Source organism: Mesocricetus auratus, unplaced genomic scaffold (assembly GCF_017639785.1).
Source record: "Mesocricetus auratus isolate SY011 unplaced genomic scaffold, BCM_Maur_2.0 Super-Scaffold_100676, whole genome shotgun sequence".
In the NCBI taxonomy this organism is placed as follows: domain Eukaryota; kingdom Metazoa; phylum Chordata; class Mammalia; order Rodentia; family Cricetidae; genus Mesocricetus; species Mesocricetus auratus.
In genome coordinates this window covers 10,568,828-10,587,700 of record NW_024429266.1, presented here as the reverse complement: position 1 = coordinate 10,587,700, position 18,873 = coordinate 10,568,828, and positions in this window count along the sequence as shown.

Sequence of the window (18,873 nt, the reverse complement as noted above, 5' to 3'; positions counted from 1 at the left end):
GACTCCCTTAGCTAAGATTAAATGGCAAGATTTAAAGAAATGAATTGTCTGTGTTGTCTAAAAAGGTCCTGGTGCTTAGGTCTCTCCTTTTATCCAGTGATTCTGAGTAGCCTTACTGGCATGATTCCATGGACCATCTGAGAAAGCCGGCCCTGTAATGACACGGGATGAATCCACCCCAGTGGAGTGGATCAGAACATTGGATCTAGATTTTATGCTGAGGCGGTGGTTGTGACCTTGACCTCATAACCCAGTACCCCTCTCTCTCCACTCTGAAATAGGAATCTATTTAGGGTTAGTGTGAGGAGAAGGACCTTTGGATTTGGGGACTCTGCCAAAGAGACAAAGTCCCACCCTCTCCAAGCATCCCGAGCCTTTGAAGTGTTGATGTGATCAAGGTCAGACCTCACACAGGCAGAAGGTATACCAGACTGGGGTAGGAGAGTGAGGGGACAAACGGAATTTGGTTCATTCTATGTTAAAATTTAAAAATAGAGAATAAAGTTTTCAAAATCTAGGCAGAAAATATGAGTATTCTAGAAAAAAAAAGTTCCGTTGTTACACCAGGCGTTTAAAGCATTCCTAGGGCACTGGGGAGCAAGAATCATGTCCCTTATGCATTCAGATTCCGGTCACATACATGCCTCCTGAAACGTGGCATCTGGGCTGAATATAAAGAAACAGACCAGGATATACAGATCTCAGAATGCCTCTTTTTGGGAAGAACCAAGAACAGTGAGTGTCTGAACAAGATGGAAGCACTCTTGAAATACATAAGCAAGGGAAGACTTCATTGTTAAAGAAACCCACGTACATGCTGGGTGGGTGTGGGGGCCTGCCTGTCATTCCAGCATCAGAGGGGGAGAGATGAGGGATTCCCAGAGTAACCTATTAGCAAGACTAGACAGATCAATGTGCTCTGGATTTGATTGAGAGACCTTGGCTCACTGAATAAGAAGAGACATGAGGATGATTCCTGATACCACATGTACATGTGCACATATGTTCAGTGTACCCTCATAATTGCAAAATGCATGCACATACACACATATCACACATGCACATGATAAAAATGGAAAAAAGAAACAAAACAAAGTGGTGTAGGGGTGAGCCCACAATATTGTCCACACCCCATTCTTAATGATCTTCAAAAATTACTATGAGAAATTTCTTACTACTAACAATTGATGGAGTAGAAGGGCATGATTTAAAACACTTGAAAATGACCCTAAAAGGAGACAAGGACTTAGATAGTCCCAAAATATTACCAGCTGAGGCTGAAAAAGAATTACAATGGGTAGAACAAAGAATATTGGAAGCTCATGTGGACCGTGCGGATCCAAAATTAGGGACTATCATCTGTTTATACTTGGTTCCTTTTCAGAAAGTCTAATCTCCTTCATGTTTACTATCTTCCTTATTGCTGCCTTTCCTGGTATGCATACATAAAAAAGTTGAAAATTTTCTGTTAACATTAATGTTTGAGTTTGTCAGAGAACAAGGAACTTCCTGACAAGCAATCTTCAAACACTTTGGAAAGAAGATGGGGCCCCACGTCATCAACTCCACCTGATTCGACTTGGTGTATCTGAGCTGCCCCGCATCATCGACTCTATCTGACTAGTACCATCCTGAAACCGATTTGGAACTACTTTGCTCGACACAACTCTGTACCAATGAACTGACACGGTGCACTTCCTACAATCTGGCCAGAGCTTCAGACAAGAGCTCCAGCCAACATTAGAACTTCAGACAAGAGCTTCAATCAAACATCTCTTCAGAGACTATTTAATCTATTTAAGACTCTAGTTATACTAACATTTTCTTCCCACAGGTCCCCATGAGATTGTCATCATCCCATTTCAGCAGGAAGTAATTTTGAGACTACTATGCCCTCTTTCCCTACTGTTGATATTACAGAATAGTTTACAGCTGTTAGTGTTAGTTTTCAGTTATTTTAGGATTGGGATAGGAAGGAGGTGTTCAGACTTGGGCATCTCTTTCAGATAAGTTTAGGATTTAGATGGGATAGATAGGTTTAGTTTAGGATATAAATAGATTATAACTTGCTTATCACCTTCTATGAATATGTGTTGCATATGTGTGAGTTTTGTTTAAATCTTTCATTTAGACTAAAAGGGGAATTGTAGGGGTGAGCCCACAGTACTGTCCACACCCCTTTTGGGTGTGGAACAGGTGAGGATATAAAAAGAAAGGAAAAGCAAAAGCTCTCTCTTGGAAGCCGGCCACGCTTCTCATCTTCCCAGCTTGTGGTAAGTTTTACCTGGTTAATAAATGTGTTAGTTTCTCCATTGCATTGAATCCCTCATCAAAATGGTAGTGTAATAGCATCTCCCAAATTAAAAAAAAACCTGTGAGAACATTTAGGTTTATGTGTTTGTCATTGTAGCTGTGTTTTGCTGTGATTTACAACAAAACTCTCAAAAACAAAACCAGCAAAAGGAGCAAAGGCCCATGGGGTCCAAGACAAAGTGAGCATGTGTTTCTGATTTCTCTCCCTGTGGAGTCACTGGGGACATGCTTGACTTCCCAGCTACACACGGGCAAAACATGTGGTATGGCACATTGCTTATGAAAGAATTCATTAGAGACTTGGTGCCCATGGGTTTTCTTGGGAGCTAAGCACTCATTTCCAACACAGATCAAGACTATAGACTTCCAGAAGAATGGCAGATGCCAAGAAGAAACCTTCCGTTAGGCACTTCAGGTACAGTGAGCCACTCTTTCCATGTAGGGCTGTGGGAACAATTGTGAAATTCCTAGATACCATTTGAAGACTGACTTTTAAAAAAAGCATTGTAAGGATTTGTTTAATATTTTATATGTATGTATGTGCCTTATCATCTGCCTTATTAATACATGGAAGAATTCATGAGTTTATGTGTATTATATGTGTGCAGTAGTTCAGAAGAGGGTGTCAGAGTCCCTGGTACTAGAGTCACAGGTGGTTGTGAGCTGTCTGACATGAGTTCTGGCAACCTAATCTGGGTCCTTTGTAAGAGCACTGAGTATTTCTAACTGCTGTCTTAGTCAGGGTTACTGTTAATATGATGAAGCATCATGACCAAGAGCAAGTTGGGGAGAAAAGGGATTAATTGGCTTATACTTCTACATGTCCACATCATTGTCCATCACTGAAGGAACTCAAACAGGGCAGGAACCTGAAGGCAGGAGCTGATGCAGAGGCCATGGAAGGGTGCTGCTTACTGGCTTGCTCCCCATGGCTTGCTCAGTCTGCTTTCTTATAGATCCTAGGAGCACCAACCCAGAGGTGGCCCCACCTACAAGCCCCCCAATAAGTCACTAATGAAGAAAACACTCTGCAGGCTTGCCCACAACTCAGTCTTATGGAGGCATCTTCTCAATTGAGGTTTCCTTCTCGCAGATGACTAGCTTGTGTCAAGTTGACACAAAACCAGCCAGCACAGCTGCGGAGTCACTCCTCCAGGCCCTAAAGATGGACTTTATAAGAAAGCCTTTCCAAGGACCCAGTATGTCCCCTTTTCTATGTAGCTGGCTAGTGACAAGTCTGATGGGAAGATAAACCTAGCAGGAATACTGGGGCCTTGGGACTTGTGTTCAGCTTGCATTTCCCAAGGAGACAGACTCAGAGCTGGCTTAGGGAGAAATATGGTTAAATTTGGATGAGAGCAGCCCACCTCCATAAGAATGCCAGGTCTGTGATCTCTGTGTGCAGTCTTTCTCTCCAACCCATGACTGTGCTTTGAACACAGTCAAGCAATGTAGCAGAGCTTGACTGGTGTTTTAGAGCCACAAGACACATTTCCTGGGGTTGGGGATGGGCCTATCTGTGATTCTAGTCTTGGTAGGTAGAGACAGGGGGTCCCTCGAGCAAGCCGCCTATGAAGAGGAGACATATCACTGAGCTCCGGCTTGACTTGAGAGCCCCTGCCTCAATGCAAAAGGTAGAAGAATAACAGAGGATGATTCCTGGCATCAACTTTGGGCTTTCATATGCACACATAAACCCATGTACACGGACACATGCATGCCACATGGCAGTCAGTACACATAAACCCATGCACACAGACACATGCACGCCACATGTACACATGGCAGTCAGTACACACAAAGCCATGCACATGGACACATGCATGCCACATGTACACATGTCAGTACACACAAAGCCATGCACATGGACACATGCATGCCACATGTACACATGGCAGTCAGTACACACAAAGCCATGCACATGGACACATGCATGCCACATGTACACATGTCAGTACACACAAAGCCATGCACATGGACACATGCATGCCACATGTACACATGTCAGTACACACAAAGCCATGCACATGGACACATGCATGCCACATGTACACATGTCAGTACACACAAAGCCATGCACATGGACACATGCATGCCACATGTACACATGTCAGTACACACAAAGCCATGCACATGGACACATGCATGCCACATGTACACATGTCAGTACACACAAAGCCATGCACATGGACACATGCATGCCACATGTACACATGTCAGTACACACAAAGCCATGCACATGGACACATGCATGCCACATGTACACATGTCAGTACACACAAAGCCATGCACATGGACACATGCATGCCACATGTACACATGTCAGTACACACAAAGCCATGCACATGGACACATGCATGCCACATGTACACATGTCAGTACACACAAAGCCATGCACATGGACACATGCATGCCACATGTACACATGTCAGTACACACAAAGCCATGCACATGGACACATGCATGCCACATGTACACATGTCAGTACACACAAAGCCATGCACATGGACACATGCATGCCACATGTACACATGTCAGTACACACAAAGCCATGCACATGGACACATGCATGCCACATGTACACATGTCAGTACACACAAAGCCATGCACATGGACACATGCATGCCACATGTACACATGTCAGTACACACAAAGCCATGCACATGGACACATGCATGCCACATGTACACATGTCAGTACACACAAAGCCATGCACATGGACACATGCATGCCACATGTACACATGTCAGTACACACAAAGCCATGCACATGGACACATGCATGCCACATGTACACATGTCAGTACACACAAAGCCATGCACATGGACACATGCATGCCACATGTACACATGTCAGTACACACAAAGCCATGCACATGGACACATGCATGCCACTTGTACACATGTCAGTACACACAAAGCCATGCACATGGACACATGCATGCCACTTGCACACATGTCAGTACACACAAAGCCAGGCACACATGGATGGATACATGCATGCCACTTGCACACATGTGAAAAATAGAAAAAAATCCTCCTTGGTTAACATTTACATATAATTTGGCCTAGTAGGCAAAGGCAGTGCTTTTATGAGACTCTCATAACATGTAGATTTTTCCAGAGTTGTACAGCAAGTGTGCACATAGGGCTTTTCTTCCTGTGTGTGTGTGTGTGTGTGTGTGTGTGTGTGTTACACGTTCAGATGTTGTCACTGGGTGAATTTCTGTGGAGACTCTGAATGCTGTACACCGGGGGTGTAGTCAGACCCAAACCTCTCTAAACTCCACCCTTCTGGCCTCATAAACAGCTAAGTGAGATTTATTCCTATCTGGAGAAATTAACAAACTGAATGTGAAGTGGGACTGGAAATAGCATGCCTAAATTTGAAGCTACAGATGAAAAAGCCCTTATTAGGCCATCTGGTGTACAGCTGGGTTTTTCTCAGCACAGCTTCCTGTGTTCCGACAGGGCCAGACTCAGGTTCCAGTAACTGCGGAGGCAATGCTCCCATCTACTCCAGCTGGGCATTTCACCCGAGTGACGCTCCCCTGGGGGCTGTCTCAGCAGATAGGAAGGGCACCTCAAAATCAGGAGGAAGGCTTGGGAAGGGAAGACCCGGTGCGAGGACCTGGGGAAAGCAAGATGGAGACTGTCAGTGAAGGCAGGTGTGGTAGGTGCCGACATAGCGTGCCGGGCAAAGTAAAGCCCTCAGTGCTGAGTACCAGGCGGCAGGATGCTAGTGAGGAAAGTGATGCAATGGTTCATACCAGTGGTCCTCAACCCGTGGCCCTTTGGTGGTGGAACATCAGATATTTACATCGCAATTTGTAACAGTAGCAAAACTGCAGTTAAGAAGTAGCAATTAAATAATTGTATGATTGGAGATCACCACAGCATGAGGAACTGTATTAAAGAATCACAGCATTAGGAAGGTTGAGAACCACTGGTTTATACCTTTTATAGATTATTGCTGAATAGGCTTAGTGGGAAAATCCAAATGTGAATTTACAAACAACATTGGGCATCCACCTTGTTTAGCCTTCACATTCGAACATATTACAAACCCAATTTTATTGGCCTGAGTGTATCACCAGAATCTATGAGCTGATGTTAATTCCAAATTGTGAGGAGAAAAACCACCAACCCAAATCATCACGACTAAATTAATTAAAGCAAGCTTTTTAAATTTATGTACATAGGCTGCCTCCCCCTAAGAAGGGGTTCACAGGGTCATCTTTGGACATGGGCAAGATAATGATATTTATAGCTCAGGGGTAGGGGGTTCCCAAATGGGGGATTTGTCTGTCAAATAGTTGGGGTTATAGAAACAAAGTATAATAAGTTGGTCATAACAAAGTAGTCACAACAAAAGTAGGGTTGCAATATGGTCATAATGACTTTTTGAAACAAAGGTATGATTGTCATTTCCAGGAACAGGCAATACAGAATCATTTTTAGTTAAGGTTACAAGATGGGGCATAGCCCAGTCCTTGGGAAACAGATTTAATCATGAACAGGAACGAGCCTAACTTGTCTTTATTATAAGATGACTTTCAAGCCTCCTGACCTGAGACAAAAACACGATGGCTTAAAACAAAGACTTTGTAGGCTTCTGTCTCCCACCAACAGGCCCTGCGCTGATGGACTGCCTCAACAAGGTCAGGGCTGGAAGAGGGTGCTGCACGGCTGTTGTGAGCCAATCAGTTATCTCATCTCTCTTCAAACTGACCAACCCTAAACTAGGGGAGGGAATCTCTTCACAGACTTAACAAACCCCAGACCTTTAAAAGACTCTGGACTTATTTTTTTTATCTTCTTGAGATCCCTTTCCTTGGCAGAGGGTCTGTTTTCTGAGTATCTGCAGTATGCGTGTGTTTTCTCATCCCAAGAAAATGCTGTGTGGGTCCTGGGGACTGGACCTGGGCCCTGTGTAAGAGCAGGGAGGGCTCTTAACTTCTATATCATCTCTCAAGCCCCTAATGGAGAAATTCTTAAGCCCAAGAAAAATAAAAGAAAGGAGTTGTAGCTGTGGAATGCTGCATGGATTACTAGGAATGCTTCTATGTGTTTTAGGCATATAAAATGCAATTATGAGCTCAGTGTTACATGTTTGGGGGGATTGAGAACACAATAAGAGACATGGAAAGTCAAGTATGTATTCTCCAAAGAAAGCTTGGCTGTGTGGGAACTCTGGGACAGGGAAGGGAGGGGCAGATCTTTCGATTTTTTATCATGCTTGTCTCAGCTATTTTACTTTTTAAATAGACAAGAGGGGTCAAACGACTGGTTAACACCAGTACTTAAAACCTCGTAAAATTTTCTTTTCTTTCCAACAATCTCATAAATTCTAGGAAGGTCTATATGAATACATTCCAAGATTAATATTTAGTTACAAAACACAGCCCATGAGGGGTCACATATCAGATGTAATCTGTTCTACAGTCAATGTTAAAAGCTCTGCTTGCCAGCAGACTCTCTTAAGTAAGACTTGATGTTTGGGGACTGTGTAAAGACACTTGCCCTGTTGTCTTGGGGGAAAATGAAGCCTAGAATAAATTTCATGGAACTCAGTTCACTGCCTGATCTGACGGTGTGTCGCATTACAGCATGGCCAGCAGACTAGGTGACACTGGAAATCAGTCTAAGTGCAGCCTATCCCAAAAGTCAAGCAGGTGGCTGTTGTATTTGGTTCCTTTTTCTATCCATATGCTTATTCTCTGACAGCTTTGAGATTTCTCTTTAATACATACATTCAGAAATTTGATTATTACATGCTTTGGTGTTTGTTGCTGCTTTGAGATAGGATCTCGGCATTAGTGTCCTCTATGGGAACAAGACCTACAGAATGGACACATACGTACAAAAGGACATAATACATTGGCTTGTATCACATGGGTTGATGGTCCAACGATTGCTGTCTACACTGGAGGGGCTGGGAACCCAGTAGCTACTCAGTACATGAAGCTGAATGCCGCATCAGTCACACTCTGGCTTTTTAGGGCGGAAGAAACTGGGTTCTGATGACGACAAAGGAAAGCAAGGCCAGCTGTAGTGTAGATGCACTCACAGGTAAGAGGTGAAGGCACGCAGGCAAAGCAGCACTGCCGTGTTTCCTCTTGGACATTTTATATGTGGGCCACTGTCAGAAGGTACTGCCCACTCTGAGGGGTTCCCTCTCAGTAGACCCCCCGAAAATTTCCTCACAGACCCCACACTCCACAAAGGCACGTCTCTGAGTTGATTCCAGATCCAACCAAGTTGACAGTCAACACTAACTCTCACTCCCTCCATCACCATGGCATTACCCAGAACCTACCAGAGCCACAGGGATCTGAGAACTTCACCTTCCAACTCAGGACAGCTTTGCCAGCAATTCACTCCTTAAAGTAATGCCACTCTCAGCCCTGGCCAGAGAAGCAGTGGCTGGCGCAGAAACTCTTAACTGGTCCTACTGCTGAGAATAAGCGACTGTTGATGTATTTATCAGCGTGACTGCCCACAAGGCTCAGGGACATCATGGGAAAGGTGGCAGAAAGCAGAAGAGCCAGGGGATGGGCATGTGTCGGGGTGTGGCACACCGTGGAATGCTATCTCTGGACATGGCGTGGCCGTCACACTCCTAGCAGCTGTGTGAACCCGCACAAGATCAAGCTGGTCAAATTTTCTGCATGAAGGGAGGAAGGGATCATGAGGCCCCACCCTACCTGAGGAGCTATCGGCAGTTTGTGGCTGCTGGAGAAAAGACAGTCAGTTTTTCTTCAGGCCCAAGTAGGTTCCCCAAGCTCCAGTGTTGCATTCATTGCCATGTGGACAACACTAATTGGACTCCACGAGTTATTTTTTAAAATAAAAGGGGCATACGGGTGAGTGGGGAGCATGTTGGGATCAGGGTCTTGGAAAGGGAGAAGAGCAGGGCAGAGGCGGCGAATATGGTCAAGATACATTATATACATGTGTGACAGTGATTACATTATATACATGTGTGACAGTGATTACATTATATACATGTGTGACAGTGATTACATTATATACATGTGTGACAGTGATTACATTATATACATGTGTGACAGTGATTACATTACATACATGTGTGACAGTGATAAAAATATTAGCAGAAAGATTAGTTATCAGTCAGTCTCACTAGCTATTGTGGGTTAGCTTTAAACTATTGATTTTCCTGCTTCAACCTCTCCATTGATGAGATTAAAGGCAGCCACCGCCATGGCTATTGCTATCTTTAATGTTTATTCTGGCTAGCCTTATTGTTACTGGGCTTCATGGATTTGTGCAGCTATTGACTATGGCCAAAACACCCAAAACAACTTAAGGGAGGAAAGGAAGGCTTGGTGTGGCTCCTGGTTGCAGAGGGATTCCCCCACCACTGTGAGAAGGCATGGTGAAGTGATGTGTGCCGTCTGTGGTGGCTGGAGTATGAACTGGCAGCTTATTCACACCATGGTGGGTCAGGAACCAAAACAGGGCAGAACAGGCAGGCCTGCCTCTAGTGACCTACTCCAGGGGAGCCATGCCTCTCACTGGTTCCACAGCTTCTCAAGAACACCACAGTCTGGGAACAAGTTTTCAGAATAAGACCCTGTGGGGAGCCAGGTTGGTGGGGCACACCTTTAATCTCAGCACTTAGGAGGTAGAGGCAGGTGGGTTTCTGTAATTTTGGGGCCAACCTTGTTTACACAGCAAGTTCTAGGACATCTAGGGCTACATAGAGAGATAATGTATCAAAAAGGAAAAGAAAAAAAAAGAGAGAGAAACAAACAAAACCAAAGAAAGGACATGGGCGATACAGCAACTTTAGAGCATACATTGGGTGGATAGGTTTCATCAAATGTAGTAAAGTTTCAGCCACTGTTCTTGCAAATTCTTTTCTGAATACTCTCTTTCTCTCTGTACCTGTAGGAATCTCCAGTTGTTTGAACATCTTTTTCATTGATGCTCCACACACTGTCCAGGCTGTGTTTCACACTCCCATCATCATTGTGATCGATTTCTATTGTAATTTCATGAAGTTCACCGTTACTTCTTTTCTTCATGCATCTAGTCTAATACTAATTTATTTATATCAGCATCTTCTTTACGTTTACAAGATTTATAATTTGTGTAATCTGTAATTTCTTTCTAGAGGTCCTTTTCTTCTAATTCTATCACCTCTGTATCTATTTCTGTTGATTGATTTTTCTCTTGGTCTTTGCCCATTGATTTTTGCCTAGGTGAAGAGCTGGTGTGATTTTTATGCTTATATTTGGTGCTAGCTTTTATTGAGTGATAGAGACCTGTCTCCTTCTCTCTACTCTGTTTCTTTATATTTTGATATTTTTGAGGAAAGATATCACTCTGTAGCCAGGCTGCTCTTAAACTTGCTACAGCCCAGGCTAGCCTTGAACTCATGGCTAACCTGTTTCACACTCCCAAGTGCTGGGATTATAAGCATCAGCCACAAGGCCTGAGTTGGAAACTATTTTCTGTGGATAATTGCTTATTGATTATTCTGATACTTTTGATGCTTATTTTCAGCTTTGATCTAAAGAGTTTAGAGAAATTTTCACTCTGGAGCTGAGTTTAGCACTATTAGTAAGATGTAGTCTTTCTGAAGATCTGATCCAATATCCATTTTACCCCAAGGGCTTTCACTCAAGTTAATAGGAGAATAAGTTGGAGATCTGTGTGCATTGTGATAATTATTCAGGCTGCTCTTTCTGGTGTTTCCCCCTCTGAGCTTGTGACCTTAGCCTGTGTGAGTGTTAAATATTCATTGGTAGCTCTGCAAATCTTATAGGTCCATTAGTTCTGCTTCCCTTCTCTCAAAGATGACAGTCTTCTGCTGTTTCATTCCAATGCCTAACAACAATGCGAAAACACTGTTTGCCTGTGCTTTTGGTTGCCATCTACAGAATGGCAAATCTTACATTATTTAACTCATTTCTAGGTGAATAGAAAAGCCAGATACTCATGGGGACTAGGCAAATTTTAATGTCTAGAGCACAAACCTCACTGCAGGAATTAAAAAAAATAGTATTTTGAATTGTTCTTTGTGACTTCATACATATGTATAATGTTTTGATCACAGTCCCCCATCCCTACTTCCCTATTCCAAGTACTTTGGGAGACCCCCTACAGCATACCGTCCTCCCAAATTTATGTCTAGTTCAGTGAGTCTAATTAGTGCTGCCTATTTAGAGTGAGCCAACCAAGGGATCAAACACAGTCCTGGAGAATAATGTCTCTTCCTCCTTCACAAGCCACCAGCTACACAGCTAAGAGTGAAGCTTCATGAGCCCCTCCTCTATGCATGCTAGAATATCGACTAGTTTGATCTTATAAATAAACAGACAGACAGACAGACAGATAGATGTATTTGGTTATATATAAAAATGTAAGTCTCCTGCAAGCAAATATGGGAGCAGTTACCTAGAACAGGATTTTGAAGGTTAAAGCCTGGAAAATTGAAAATGAAAAGAAACGGACTCATTTCAGAACACCCAAGGATTTCTCTGGATATTGCTACTGGTTGACTGAATTGTGGCAACTCATTATTGTGTTTCCAACCTACAAAATCAAAAGTTCTAGCCAATTCTCTTCCAGCTCTAAAACCTGGTGGATTCCGTTCAGCTCCTGGCCCATCACGGCAAACATATCGTACATCTTGCTGTCTCTCTGGCTTTGCTTACCTGCATGGTATTGCTTATGTCTAGAAGTCTCAATATCTTTTGTTTTCCCGAGTGCTGCCAGTATTTTAAGATCAAAACCAAATGTACCTTGCTCCTCAGCAGAATTGTTAAGAGCATTTCAGATGAATTCAATCTTTTGAAAAAAATTATGAATAACAACCCAAACAAAAAAACATATAGGAAAAGTCCTTGCTAGAAATATGTTGCTAGCCAGACTGTGGTGGCACAAGCCTTTAATCCCGGAACTTGGGAGGAAGAGGCAGGTGGATCTCTGTGAGTTGGGGGCCATCCTGGTCTACAAAGCTACACAGTGAAAACCTGCCTCAAAAAAAGTATGATGCTGTAAATAAATAAATATAACTATATGTAAAGAGAAGCTTTTTCCTTGAGAGGAGCCTTCCCGCCAGCCTGGTTCCAGAGCCGCATCAGCCCCAAATAAACACACAGGAGGCTATATTAATTATGAAGCTGTTGGCCTTGCTTGTTTCTTACTGGCTAGCTCTGACTTAAGTATTTATCCCATAATTGTTAATCTAAGTATGTTTCTTACCGGAGAATAGTTCTGGGCTTCCTACCCCATGGCATTACATCTTGACTCTCTTGTGTTTCTCCTTCCCAGAGTCCTCCTGGACTCCTAGTCCCACCTATCTATATTCCCTATTGGCCAGACAGTGCTTTATTGACAAATGACTTCCCCAACAACTATAGATGTTTTTATAATCTTTAGAGAAAATGATTTACATAAACAAAGAAAGCCATCAGAGCTTTGAGTGAAACACTAGTTAGAGTTCCTCACATCCCATGACCCAAGCAGAAGCTCCAAACACCTCTTCCTGGCCATGGCTCTGGTGGTGGTTTGAAAGAAAATGGACCCCAAAGAGAGTGTCACTACTGGGAGGTTTGGCCTTGTTGGAGGAAGTGTCAGTGTGGGGTGGGCTTTGAAATCTCTTTCCTCAAGTTTCCCTCAGTGAGACTGTCAGTTGACTTCCTGTTACCTGCAAGGTGTAGGACTCCCAGAGACTCCAGCACCACATCATGCTCCCCACCGTGATGATAATGGACTAACCCTCTGAAACTGTAAGCTACCCAATTAATAACTTCTTTATAGGAGTTGCTATGGTCATGGTGTCTCTTCACAGCAATGAAAAGCTACGCAGCCACATCTGGTATAGTCTCTGAGCTCCAGCTAGAACTGAGTTCCAGAAAATCACAGCCAAGGAACGGACCCTCAGCAAACATTTTATCTATGGAGATTTAATTTTATTGCCTTCCTTTTACAGTTATAATATTTTGATGTTTTTATTTGGTTTTCCCTGATGAATAGAGTATTTGAACTTTTAAGCCTCGCTGTTTATTTTTTTTGTAGTTATATTCATGTAGTGATATACATACACAATATCAGTTAATCATTTAGAGCCCATTTTTAATGAATCCATATCATTATTGCTCAAAGCCAATATAATCTATATTTAGCACCCTTTCTGGTAGATAGTAGAAAGTGAATATTCGTTGAGGATTTTTTAAGCTAAGGGGATGAGAAATAAGCTGTTTATTTCACAACAGTGGGTGTGTGGGAAACAAGCATTGGGGAAAACTGAATCAGATGCTTGCCTCACTTTGAGCTTCCAATTCCAAGTGGGCTATGGAGGCAAAGCATAAAATGTAGCTGTAATTATAACTGTTAGAATCTAGACCATAAGGAATTAATGTTTGATAGAGAAAAGGGCCTTTAGTCTAAAAACTAGGATAGTCATAAATAGGTGACATGGCCTGGCAGAAACAAGGGGGCATGCTGTGTAGACAGAGTATAGAGAAGGCACCAGCCAGTTCAGCGAGCCACTGTTGGCATGAGTGTCATATGTTACTTGCCATTCTGTTCTTCTACAATGTCAGATTTTATTGGGTTAATTAATAATAAATTCACAAGGTCCAGGAGTTTCAAAGGCAATATACTTGGCAGTCTGGCTTAGGCAGACACACGGGTTATTTTACTCCAATCGTAATTACCAATAGCAACTCTCCTGTGCAGGTCACATGTTACATGATAGATCTGTTTCTCTGCAAGTGTAAATGCGGGCTACAGAAAGGATAGGAGTGGAGCTCAGGGTCAGGCTCAGCCTGAAACTCGCCCCGCCCCTCTGTGTTGGACACCATGGAGGCGGGGCAACTTAGAGCAGGACACAAGCTGACCTCAACAACTGTGCTTCATTCACAGTCGAATTTTATAAACCCACTAAGAAGCTACGTACAACAGCAATCCCCAGACTGCAATTTCACAATTTACAAAAGAAACACAAATGGCCAGTTTAAAAAGTTCAAGTTATTTGTTCATCCTTGAAACCCAAAAGAAAAACAGGATGCTATACTTCAATACATCAAAGCAGCAAATCATGAAAGGGAAGCAATGATGAAATCCATTTTTTTATAGTGGTCACATTTCCTCAGAGCATCTCTGGGCTGTGATGATGCAGAAAACTCAGCTCTGGAGCAGGGTCAGGGCAGTGGTGTTGAGTTTTGGAGCAGGAGACAGAGGGGGCTCTGCCAAGAGGGTGAGGGCTGAATTTTTACTTGTCTTATGAGTAGCTCATTGCTTCTAGTGTCCTCACCACCAGAAGACACTTTGAACCATGTGACGATGCAGGCTCTGCTGCCTGTGGTCCAGAGCTTTGGAAAGAGCAAGGATGCTTTCAGAGGCAGAGGTAACCACTGGTCTTTGGGGTCTGTTGATTTTGAATGCTTTCCCATTACCTGCTCCTTGGATTTTTAAAATTTTGTTTATTTATTGAAGGCAGGCTCAGGGAAGTGCATGGAGGCAGGAATAAAGAATGACAGATATTTATTTACCAATACACAGTGATGGTAAATAACCACCACAGTCTTCTGCCCCTGGAGGCACAGGGTCTGCAATGCAGGATGCTCAGACCACAGCCCGAGAGAGGGCCCCAGTGAGTCCCTTCTTTTCCTTATAAGGGGTCATGCCCATGTATTGAAGTCACATTTGAGGCCATTACCTCAAATCTATTGGTAGAACAAGATGCCACTACATTTCCCTTTCTGTCTAAATAAGAGGGTTTTAAACCTGATTCAAAAACTATATACAATGATAATAATAGGTATAGTCCAGGAGAGAAATCTCAACAATTTACTTTTTATTTATTTATTTTTAAGTATTGAGAGTATTAGACTAGAGAAACTCTCATGTCCCTTGATTCTCTTTTCCTGTTACTTACAGGAGACCCTGAACATATGGAATACAACAAGAGGCTTGTATGATTTCCTCCAGGCCATGAAGAGCAGCCAGAAAGGTCTGGGGAAATTTCTGTAGTATTTTCAGGCCTTTGAAGGGTGGAGCTGGCCCTACACAGTGTATTAATGAGGATCTGCCTTGCTCAAGGAGGGAGGCCGGGTCAAAGTTCACCTGTGAGGTGACTTGCACAGAGTGCAGCATTTTGTGTTTGAGATGTGATAGTGAGTGATGGAGAATGAAGACCTGGATGGTCTAAGTGGACAGCTGTGTTTGGCTCCTGCAAGTGCTGGGGGAATCCAGCCTCCCTCATATCCATCTTGGGAATGCTAGAGAGAAGTTGGAAACTTGAATCTTGTATTGGCAACAGAAGTGAAAATGAAAACGACACAATACTATGTTCCAGCAACATTCATGCCAGGCAGGCCTTGAGGTTGCAATCTCCAGTTTAGACTTGTCTGGGGAAATGTGGGGCATCTGGGAGGTCCTTCATGATGACATACAGCTGTTTGTCATGGGGACTCTGGGGTAAACAGAGGCCTCCCCTTCTCTCCTTCAGAGATGAGCACATACTTTCTCACCAACACAAGATGTGCCAGGGGCAACGTCTCTTGTCTGAGAGAAGCCCAAGAGTGGAGGACATGTATCTCTTCTCCCGGTGAGTCCACATTTGCTCTTTTGTGGAAACCAAGGTAAGGTCCAACAACAGTGCAGTCAGCCCCTCTGCACCTCATCAGGATGGGTGTGGATTCTGCCCAGTGCGGGGTTGTTAGAAATGGATTCTTTACTTACCTGGCTTGGTCTCTTTGGGATCAATTCTTAGTTTTTTTACATTCTTGCCTTGCCCTTAATCCTAATCAAGAAAGTATCTGAGTATGTGGAGGAGGGCAGGGATGCACCCTCCTGGTGGCCAGAGGACCCTGGAAGCACCAACACAGACCTGGGGCTCTGTCATCTCCCTCCTCAGGCCTTTGTGGTAACGGCCCTTCCCTTGGCCATTCTGCCATCTTGTGATGCTGAAGTTTTGGGTGATGAGTTCTCTGGTCTCCCAAGCTGAGTTTTTTTGTGGTGATCTCTCCCAATCATACTCTTCAGCAGTCCTCACTGTAGGCATAACTCCCCTCTGCCTGCCCTCAGTGTCATTCAACTTTGTGTAAGGAAGCCTTGAAACTGACCATGCTGATTCTCAGAGGCTGCTTCCTCTGGGGGATGTGGGGAAACTGACTCTTTGCTCATCAAATGGGAACAATAGTCCACGTTGTCCCTTTCTGGGTCTGTGGCAGTTATAGGCACCAGCCAGTGGGAAACCAGAATGGACACCGTCCTTCTTCTGGGTTTTTTCCTCCTTCTAAAACGTACCCCACATCAGGCCGGCAGGAATTTGAATGCTATATATATATTCTTTCTTTCATATTGTGTAGTTTTAGATATGATGTAATACCGAAGGTGAGTTTTCATACAGGCATGGTAGTGCTCGCTTGTAATCCCAGCACTTGGAGTGTGGAGATAAGATGACCTGAAGTTCAGGGTCCTTCTCAGGTAGACAGTAAGCTGGAAGTTGGCCTGGGCTACACGAGACCTTGTCAAGAAGGAGGGGAAAACAATGAAAAAGAAGGTGATTCTAAAATTATGGTCTTTGGAAAATGCTGTTTGTGTCTTGTATTAAAATTGAGATGTTCTAGAGCTGTCTCCACCACTGAAATGGCTAAGCAGTTCAGAGTTCACCCTGGGCAGAACGGTTATCACGGCTAGGGTAACGGAGGCATGGGGTATAGTCACACAATGGTCTCCTCAGCCAGATCCCTTTCATCCTTTTCCCAGAGGGAGACCCACTGTTCCTGCAGGCAAATGAGAAAATGAATGTGATACTCAACCCCTAGTGTTAACCACCCAATGGGCTCACTTTTTTATTAGTTTTAATGAGAGAGGGTTTCTCTGTGTATCAGTCCTAGCTGTCCTGGAGCTCTCTCTGTAGACCAGGCTGGCCTTGAGCTCACAGAGATCCACCTTCCTCTGCCTCCCGAGTGCTGGGATTGAGGGTGTGTGCTGCCATCTCCCTGCTTGAAGGTCTCACTTTTTAAGGAGCATAAATTTGAACATTTGGGAAGGGGAGCTATACAGTGGGCAGAGAAGAGACAGGTCTCTGTGAGATTTGGCAAGAAAATGGCCTTGTAGAATTGGCTCAGTAGGGCTGTTGGTTCTCTGTGAAGAGGAATTTCTGGAAAGAGCCTGACGTCACCATAGCAGCCTCCTTCCAGGTCTGCCCAGTGCTGGATGAGGAAGCCCCGTTCAGCTTGTTCAGCCCCAGTCATTTCTTGAACTTCAGTGACAGCCTTGCAGAACCATCTTGCAGGAAATGTCTGTACTATGTTTTGCAGACATCAGAAATAACCTGAGGAGAGAGTTAATGGGAGGGAACATAATAAGCCTTTTTGTGCAAAGAGTAAGATGTGGAATATATTTTATCTTAACAGTTTTCAACAAAGCCCCTGGAGATTGTTTTTATGTGGTTAGAAGTTTTTCATTAAAATAGAAGTCTATTTTCATTTTTAATTTGAAGCACTATTTTTTTGTTCTTAAATATCTTTTATCCCTGAAGGAAACCTCAGGCCAAACCCCTTCATCTCCTGTGGTCCCCAAACTGAAGTGGTTAATCAGGGTTGTAGATATGCGAGGATCAATGAGGAAGCTTCCTTTTCTCTCCTTTGATAATTTTCCTTGGGGGAGGAGCTCTTTTGACTAAATTTTCTTGTTAATAAGACACAGGAAGGGATAAAATCCCATTAAGTGATCTCAGGGCTGCCTTGTAGATTAAATAAAGCAGAACCTACAAATTCATGGGGTGGTGTGGCGTTCAGCCCCGAAGTGTGAGTTAGACTGAGGTGGAGGCTCAGTGTGGCGTCAGCAGTGACGGCAGGGTCACTGTCCCTCAGTGTCCTCAGGTCCCACTTCTCTGAGCCACACTCACGGTCTGTCACTTCCCTTGTCCCGACATCCTGAGAGCTCCTTTTCTCTCGGTCTGACCCGCTGTGGTCGGCCAGCCAGCGTTCTATCTCTGAGCTACAGCCCAGGGCCATTTTACATAGGTGTTTATCTTTGATTTGTGTACACACATTGAACTCAAGTCACCAGTTTCGGAGGCAAGTGCCATCTCGCCTGTCCCACACCATTCTTATTTTTAATTTTTTAAAAATTTGTTTTGAGACAAGATCTTAACTAAGTTATCAAGGCGGCTTTAAACTCACTATGTAATCCAGCCTGACCTGACACTTATGAGCTCCTTGCTTTAGTTTCCTAATAGTTGGGATTAGAAGCAATTACTTCAGTTTTGTCTCAGCATAGTAAAGGGTGTACATGGTCCACAGATCACCTCATACTGAATAGGAAAGAGTTCAAAGCTTTTTCTTTGAGAAATGGGCCAGGACAAGGATGTCTGCCTTCTTCACTCAGATTCTGGAAGTCCTAGGCAGAGTAGTCAAGACAGAGACTGGAATGGAGGATGCCAAATTGTCAGTGTACAGGTGGCATGATTTTCTATGTGGGAAACCCCAAGGACTCCATCAAAAAACCATTATGACTAATTAACAAATTCATCAGGTTTATTCTCACTTGATATCACATTAAAAAGTCT